Source organism: Taudactylus pleione, unplaced genomic scaffold (assembly GCF_031769625.1).
Source record: "Taudactylus pleione unplaced genomic scaffold, aTauple2 ptg000114l, whole genome shotgun sequence".
NCBI lineage: Eukaryota > Metazoa > Chordata > Amphibia > Anura > Myobatrachidae > Taudactylus > Taudactylus pleione.
The window spans coordinates 26,273,309-26,282,934 of NW_028284516.1; positions in this window are offsets into that span (position 1 = coordinate 26,273,309).

Consider the following 9,626-nt stretch of genomic DNA (forward strand, 5'->3'; position numbering starts at 1 on the left):
CCATTGCGATCATCGTGAACATCAGTCGCAATGGTTGCTACCCTTGGCCAGTCTGCGTAAGCCAAAACTTGCTCAGCCTGGCCGTTGGATGCCCTCTGCCAGGTCCAGGAAGCCTGCGTCTGACATTGCAGACCCTGGGTTTGGTACACCTACAAATCAGGGTCCCTGTTGGGTCAATCAGACTACAAGTGATCTTGCGCAGACCCACAACAATGGGTTCACGTCCATATATCGGAATCAGGCCCAATACATTCTTAGTGGTTCTAAACTCTATTTATGTGTCATGCTATTATGGCCAATGTTTGCCAGCGGTGTATTCAGCTATGAGTATTTTAGCTTTGTTTTGTTTTCCATTTGCTGGTGTTCCTATATTTTTGTTGCAGCAGTTTTTGGTAGGGATCATTGCACTGTGGTAAGACATAAATGAATGTGTCTTGCATCAGGTCTGAGTGTTTAGATGAGTCTCATATTGACTTGTTGACTCTGCACATCTTTGTTTGGACAATGTCTCTGCGTCTATGTGTCTCAGTCCTCTATAGGCCCCACACCTTTTAGGAGTGCTGCGTATAGTCACTATTAGCTGTGCACACAAGCTTCTGACCCCGCTAATCCTTTCCTGACACCTTTCCTGACACTGAAGACGAAGAGGCTGATCAGTGAAAATCTTTAAAGTCACTGTTTACCAAGTCAAAGTGATTAATGCACATCCATATGTCCTGCACATGTGTCAGTTTTATCCTTTATCTTATTGTCATACAAACCTGTTCCCTTCATTTTGAAGTGTGATCTTTTTTGGGCGGCATTGGTAATATTCACCATCAATTTACACACTGCAGTTCCATATAGGCAGAAATCTGCAGTTATGTCCGAACACGTTAATCTCTGTATCAGCCGTATCACATTATGTAATCTCTTATTTTCCCTTGCACCACTATGGGAGGTGGGGGAGAATTAGCGAAAATACTGGGCGCAGTTCCAGAAGCACTTTGTGACCATCATTATGAATTGAAGTAACCCATATCAGTGATACTGACTGTCATTATATTTTAAGAGTTAAAAATCAAAGTATTCCCGTTGCCTATACACAGCGGGCATTTCTGGGTTGAACCAATATTCATTACCATACATCTTATCAATTCCCTGAGTGCCCCCAATATTGCCTGACAGATGAATACACTAATTGAACTATGCCAAGCTAAGTGAGATGAATGGAGTCCCAGACATCTGAGGAACTATCTGTTGTCCACAGTTTCACCCATTTTATTTTCTTTATTAGGTGTTTCATTTGTATTGAGGAATCCCTAAGCATGTATTTATTCAAGTTCTTTTTTTGTGCCATCAGCACAAATTATGTGCTTATGGAACATTTGTACCTATTAATTAAACTCCTTGTAAAATAATTTAATAGTGTAGGTCCACGGGGAAATGTAATAGCCTGCGTGATGCAGACTTTGGCGTGAGTCCAATAATGTAAGGGAACACCAGGTTGTTTTTTCCTTGTAAATTAATTAATTTTCACAGCGAGTCATATATTCGCGTCACTCACGTGGCCAATAGTGTTATAAAATTATATGCGCCTACACTCACCACTCGCTCCAAGGTCACATGGCCCTCCGCACAAGATGGTTGTTGGCATAGCCGTAACTAGACTTTTTGGTGCCCTGGGCCTGAAAGAGCATTGGCGCCAATCCCCATTTTCAAATAGGAACATAAGATGCTCATCTGAAAAAGGGGGGGTCACCTCATAGGAAAGGGGCATGACAAATCTGATTGGTTCCATATGCTAATGAAGTGTTACCAATCCAGTTGTTATCCAGGTGTCACTGCTACACATTGGGAATCCAATGGCTGCAGTGATGATACAATAATTGTGTAGGACAATTTACCAGCTGTAGATGTAGGACAGCGCTGGTGACACTGCACCTGCAGCAGGATATGTACATCAGAACAGCCGTGCAGGAGCCTGAAGCTGGCAGTGTAGATCACCGACTGAAGGTATAGAAAGAGCGCTGCTTGTAGTGTATATGCAGCAAATAGCGGCAGGGAGATCCGTATTTGTACCCTGCGCTAGGCAACTGAACTCAATGGCAAGGCTACGAAAGGTGTAATGGTAACACCTGACTGCCATCTGAGAAGTCATAGGTTTGAATCCCAGGTATGACAGTATTTTGAAGTGTGTGTGTTAAATAAAAAAGGATGTGACTGAAGGTGCTTGGAGAGGTGGCCAGATGGAGGGGGAGTCAGCCAGGTGATGCTGGGGATAAAAAAAAAGGAAGCTACTAGTGAGAATAATTATAAACAGAAAATTGACAGGCCCGAGCAGCGTCCCCTGCCTTGCGGTGCCCTGTGCGGTGGCACATGTCGCACCACCCTAGTTACGGCCCTGGCTGTTCGCCATACCTTCCATCACCAATTGCCCCAAGGCAATGCTACACTGCGCACAATTAGTTTTATTTCATCATACAGCTGACCCCTACATTGCATTTACCATAGTCAATGAGACTCCTTATTCTCTACTTCAGGGGTCAGGGAACTTTTTTACCTTTTACCCCAAAATATATTTAGATACGCTGACGTTACCCTCTTGATTTGAAAGGAAGGAAATCATATAGTAGTGCCCCCATATAATGCCCCTGTAGTAGTGCCCCCATATAGTGCCCCTGTAGTAGTGCCCCCATATAATGTCCCTGTAGTAGTGCCTCCATAGTTATGCCCCTGTAGTAGTGCCCCCATATAATGCCCCTGTAGTAGTGCCCCCATATAATGCCCCTGTAGTGCTGCTTGTACAAAAAAAACCCACTTACCTTAATCCCCACTCCTGCATCCGCCGCCATCCTGTCTGCCCGGCTGCTCCTCAGAACTATGGGAGAGACGTCATGATGTCTTTCCCATAGTGTGCATGGAGAGAGCCGGAAGCTGGAGTTCAGAAGAGAACTCCAGCCTCAGGCTAACACGGCACTGCAGGAAAGGAGCCGGGCACCCCCTAGTAATAACATCTCAGCGGGCGTCCGGCTTAGAGCCTCCCTGCGGCACAGGGAGGCTCATTCTATATTCATATGCATGCCCAGCTGTCCGTCCATTACCCCCAGGAATTTAATTTTACCCCATGTGGGGTAATTTACCCCTATTCCCTGACCACTGCTCTACTTCCACAGTTAAGTTATATTTCATTTCTAAGGCCAGACATAGGGGGGAAAGGACGAGTGAAGTCACCAGGGGACATCAAGTTTTCATGAAAAATGTATCAAAGAAAACAGGCACTTCAGTCATTTAGAATGAGGATAGACTTTGAAGAAAGTGTTTACAATGTGGGCCGATTCCCCGCTCTGCTTACGCCAATCCGACCTGCTTTTCCGAGGACATTGATGATCGAGATCCGTCTACGGATTGGGGAAAAACAGCATGTCAAAAGTCTCAGACTCGCCTATCCCGATTATTTTTTCGGTCGTGATCAGCAAGTCGAGGGTTTACAAAATGTTGGATTTCCCCAATTACCTGACCCTGGAGTTGGCAGAACAGAGAATTGGGGCAATCCATCGCAGATGTACAGTATGGGCCCCATTACTTCTCTCTTTCGGATTATAGGCAATTTTTCAGTTTGTGCCGTTTCTACTTTTAAAGCACAAAGAGGTTCCTGATTTTATGATGTATACAATATTTCTCAGAACAGTGTACAGTGCTTCTTAATCTGTTCCTATGTTCCAGTCCATGAAAAGCTTTCTACTATGGGGTTAATCCAATTAGGTGCGAATTGTGAGATGCGAGTTTATTTCATGAAACTCGCAGACTTTGTACAAATCCGCGACAATTCTCCAATCCAATTAAAAATGCCTATTTGCGGTATTTGCATATTGTCAGCCAAATGCAATGTGAGAGAAGTGCATGAAAAGTGGGGAGACCATCCTGGACCCCCCAAAATTGATAATTTCATAGGACCATATAGAAGGCTGTTTGTGGGCATAAGGAAAATACTAAATGTTTTAAATGGTGTCAAATGGCTGATTTTTGCTTTTTAAAAAGAATGCAAAAAAATTATAACAAAACAAACTTTTTTAATTTAATCTCAAACAAATTAAACGAAAAATACAAAAAAAAAAGTAGGAAAAAAGGCGATTTTGGGTTACTTTGAGGGCACTATAAATTTTTTTTAAATAATGTTCAAAAATTAAGAAAAAAATGCAATAATTTTTCAATTAAAATATACTGTACCTAAATTTGGGGTACCTGAACTAACGAAAATGTTTATTTCGGGATAATTTGAGGCCATTTTATTAACCTCAAAAATGACATGTAATTATTGGACTAATTAAGCTAATTGGAAACTTCCAATTGTCTAATTAGTCATTGGGGTGGGGGGAGGTGTCCAAGGGGTTCAGCACGGTGTCCCGACATTTCTGACTGGTTCAGTGCAAGTTGTTAAGTGGATTGCAAAATGAATTTGCTATGCGAATTCGCAGAGAAAACAGCATCTCGCAATTCGCACCTAATTGGATTGACCCCTAAGATTGCTACTTTTTTCCAAGGCTTTCAATTATTATTATTATTATTATGTACATCCCCTTTACACACTGAAACAAGGCATAATCCATCTTGCTCCCTAGTGCTGGAAAGTCTTAGAGACCATGTTATCTGCTTGTTATGCAGTTACAATATATATACCTATTGTTTGTAATCAACACTGTCAATTTTACTGTTTCATTATACTGATATTACTGGTTGAAACTTGTGAATCTCCAGAGATGTATAAAAATATCCGCATCTTCCAAGGATGAACGATGTCCAATAACAAGACTATGAAATGACTCATGCCAGTCAGCACCACACCAGAGGCGCAGACAATTCTACCTTGACCTTGACTCTCTGTCAAAGCTTCTTACTCACCACACAGCTGCTAAAGTCTTTTTTGTCAATGAGTTTGCCCTTTGGGAAAATATTTATTAACCTTGACTTGAATGCGGTATAGAGCTCCAGTCATGTATTATTCATCCATCTAACCTCCTTCTCTATCTTTATTGATACAATTCACACAGTATAAAATGATTTTGAACTTCTCCGCCTCAAGAAGTCTCTAATCATTGCCCAGAACAGAAGAACGGATCTTAAAAGGAATTATTCCTTGTGTAATTGAATAGTTTATTTTTATTTTTAGATGTTTGCAAACGCTCAGTAATAGATGAACACACTATATTCTACATTCATAAGGATATATTTGTGCACTTAGGAATATCAACATGGTAAACACCTGTTAGTGTTGTCAGAAAAGGAGCATGCATGCAGGCCAATCTTGGTCACCAGCCACATATATCAGCATGCCTGATAATGAGCTAAACTACTTCTGTTGGATTTTTGTCTGTATTTGTTTTGAGACCATACGTTGCACCTGCGCCATACTGCAGCAAGGAAGATAGCAGAGGCAGTTATATACAATGTAACACGTTACAGTCCTGGGCAATCCTTTTTTACTCATCAGTTCTTATTAAAACTCAAGCAGTGTATCAAAGTATAAAGTATCAGACCCAAAGAGGACCATTCAAGAACATTTGGGGGAGGCAGCAAAGTCCAGTGGCGGCTCCAGTGGTGCGGCTGCAACACAGTCCAAAATTCAAATAAGGGAGCTACACCAACTGTCACCCCAAACGCTGCCGAACATCGCCAGTCAGGAACCACTGAATTTTGGACTGCGCTGTAGCCCCACCTCTGGAGCCGCCACTGGTCAAGTCCTATATTTTATTGGCGACAGCACCAGTCTGAAACAGAACCTTCAACCTATGGATGACCAGAGCATACATTTTTACTAATTAACCATTATTGTAAATAAATTGACTCTACTACACACACCTCTATCATTTATATCTTATTTATACTAGTAGTGCACCAACTATCTACACATGGAATTCATCTGATTAATGGACTCTCTTAGCTAACAGTCACTTATTCCCCCTCCCCCATTTTTTACATGGATTAAAATCATAATTTAGTTTTCTCATAATATCAAGTGCTGTTAATAACAATCTCATGTTATTATCTATATGCCATCAATGCAGCGTTACACGGCTATGATCTTATCCTTCTCTATCCATTTTCAACACAGTTATGTGCAACAATTCTGTTTTTGTCACCCTGACCCAAGTTTGCATGCATTAGATTTTTGCCCCTAGACTTTTATTATTTTTGTACTATACTTTCATTTGCTCCATTTTAAGATCTAGTAATGTCTATTTAAATGCAACATCACAGCCACATCGGAAAACTAGGCACAGTTGGCACAAAATAATATGCCCTTTTGGGACTTGAGTGTGCTATATTCTAGGTCAGGGGTGGGCAATAAGCGGACCTCCATCTGTTGTTGAACTACAATTCCCAGCATGCCTTGCAAAAGTTTCAGCATGGCCAAATAACAGTAGTTCTACAACAGCTTATTGCCTACCCGTATTCTAGGTAAATGTAGCCGAAACACATTTTTGTTTTGCTAAAGGCAATCTTTCTTTGTGGTTGACCTATTTCTCTAATCCCTATAAATTTAAAATATAGTCCCCATTTTAGGGGTCTGTCTTTTCGTTTGGGCTAATCTCTTGAACTACTGGGATGGATTTTTATGGAGTTTTCACTATTTTATACAGCATTGGTCAAGGAAAGTTTAGGTGTATGAACCATTCATCTATGACAAAAGGGCTCCGAGCAGTGATGATTTTAGTGAAGCAAGTGACAGAAAAAAATATTTGCACCAAGCTGCTGTATAGGAGCTGGCCAGGGTGCTGAAACAGCACGAGAGCAAGTAAACTGAGGCTTGAAATGAAGTAAGTCACAGAAAAATGTTGTGCTGTGTGAGTGACTGACTGCTGCTGCAGGGCCACAGGCTGCACTCTGATTGGCTCTCTGAGACAGTTAGAGCCAATCAGAGATAGTAAAGTGCCCTGTTGCTTAGCAGCAGCCTAGAGAGGGGAGGGAGTCAGGAACTGAGCAGGGTCACGCTTGAGGCAGACAGAGAGTGAGAGACAGACTTCAACGAATCCATGAAGATGCCCTGATGCAGACACAGTAGCCAGGAAGGAGCCAAGAAAGGCATAGCTACCAGGAGTTTTAAAAAAAAAAAACAACCATCAAAACACCATCACATGATTTCCATTTGATGGTGGCAAACATCAGACCACTACCATTAAATGGTAAAAACATTACCATTTGAGTAAAAACTTCAATGGTTATTAACCATCAGATTCTGATTTCCAACACTATGCGGAACCTGCAGATGATGATTTTGGTTGTTATGGGATGCAGGGGGCTGTGGTGAGATGGCATAGGTTGTTATGAGATGCAGGGGGCTGTGGTGAGATGGCATAGGTTGTTATGAGATGCAGGGGACTGTGGTGACATGGCATAGGTTGTTATAAAATGCAGGGGACTGTGGTGAGATGGCATAGGTTGTTATGAGATGCAGGGGACTGTGGTGAGATGGCATAGGTTGTTATGAGATGCAGGGCACTGTGGTGACATGGCATTGGTTGTTATGAGATGCAGGGGACTGTGATTTGGCAGAGGTTGTTATGAGATGCAGGGGACTGTGGTGAGATGGCATAGGTTGTTATGAGATGCAGGGGCTGTAGTGAGATGGCATAGGTTGTTATGAGATACAGGGGGCTGTGGTGAGATGGCATAGGTTGTTATGAGATGCAGGGGACTGTGGTGAGATGGCATATGTTGTTATGATATGCAGGGGACTGTGGTGAGATGGCATAGGTTGTTATGATATGCAGGGGACTGTGGTGAGATGGCATAGGTTGTTATGAAATGCAGGGGACTGTGGTGAGATGGCATAGATTATTATGAGATGCAGGGGACTGTGGTGAGATAGCATAGGTTGTAATAAAATGCAGGGGACTGTGGTGAGATGGCATAGGTTGTTATGAGATGCAGGGGACTGTGGTGAGATGGCATAGGTTGTTATGAGATGCAGGGGCTGTGGTGAGAAGCAGGAGGTTATGAGATGCAGGGGACTGTGGTGAGATGGCACAGGTTGTTATGAGATGCAGGGGACTGTGGTGAGATGGCATAGGTTGTTATGAGATGCAGGGGACTGTGGTGAGATGGCATAGGTTGTTATGAGATACAGGGGTCTGTGTCGAGATGAAATTGGTGAAGCCAGGGCGGGTCACTAGTTACAAATAAATACAACCCAGATTCCCACACTCAGTTCACATATCCACCTAGACGTTGTATCTAGTGTGCAAGATGCAGAATGTACTGTCACTGAAAACAAATTAAATTCTAGAAAAGTTTAAAACCCTGATCTGTATCAGCCATGCACAGGAATGGCGTTATAGCCGCTGATTCTGAGCCGGACAGTCTATGTGCATGGAGGCAAACAGTGAGTTTTTGCATACAGCGCATGAGCAGATGCAACTTTATGTATCCTTGTGTATGTCCATCCTAATTGTAGGCAGCTGTAGACAGGAAATGAGTGGGCGGAGCAGCTTCACGTTTGAACCCACATGGATCCTCGCATTAGCCCTACAAGCCTTACTTCAGGCTGCCGCGGAATCATTTTAAAATGTATAATTTTTTTTACTATTTTTTAATTACTATTCATTTGTTTTATATTTATTTATTTTTATACATATTCATTTTTATTATAATTTGTAATAAAAGGAATTTTTTTCTTAATATTCTACAATTGATTTTTGATCATTTATTATTTATTGTTTATTATATATATTTTTTACTATTTTCTAACTGTCTAGCTCTTTATTAGTATTCATAAATTATGCCTTTTTGTAGATACTAATCTTAATACTGTTGCAAAACTTTATATATTTTGTATCTTATTTTTTTAGATAAACTCTCTTCCGCTATAAATTTGTTTTGATATAAATTAAGCAGATTATGTATATGTATATATCATGTGTATTTGAGTTCCCTTGAAAAACTTAAAATTTATAAATAATTCTAAAAGCGTATTACTTTATATCCTGCACTATGTACCCTACTATTATCAGACATCCTTTTGATTAGATTCTAATTATCAACATATGTGAACTATTAACCCCCTCAAGATCCATATATAAAGAGGGAGGCAACCTTACCTCCTCACTACACCCCTCTGAAGAAATCCTGAACAGAAGAAACGCATTAGAGAATTTCACTATCTCTTCCTCTACAGTGTGTGCTTTTTCCGGTGGACTTACGAAAATCTGCAAGACCCCATAACAACCCTGTAGTCCCTAAATACCGGTACAAGGCTGTCAATATAAGCGCCATTATCCGCACGGCGAGGCCTCCAGTCACGGAAGCGCTGCCTTGAAATCATTAGCTCCCCGCTGCTCACATACACGGAAGCTCTCGGCACGGTCATGAAGCGGGTAACTATTAGGACCGTGGACATCAGGTGAGAGACTGGACAGATTGTCCTCCTGACTCGGAGACACTGCTCGGGCGTCCCCAGTCTCCTGCACAACTTGCAGCCTCTACACGGTTCAAAGGAACATCCAGGTATATAGAGGCTGAAAAGTCAGTTCTTACTGACAGTATATACATTATCACTCCATGTCGACCGTTTAATCTTTATTTGAGGTACGATCCAATACTACTATCAGTACCCTACTCCCGCTTCTTGTTGACTGTATAATTATATA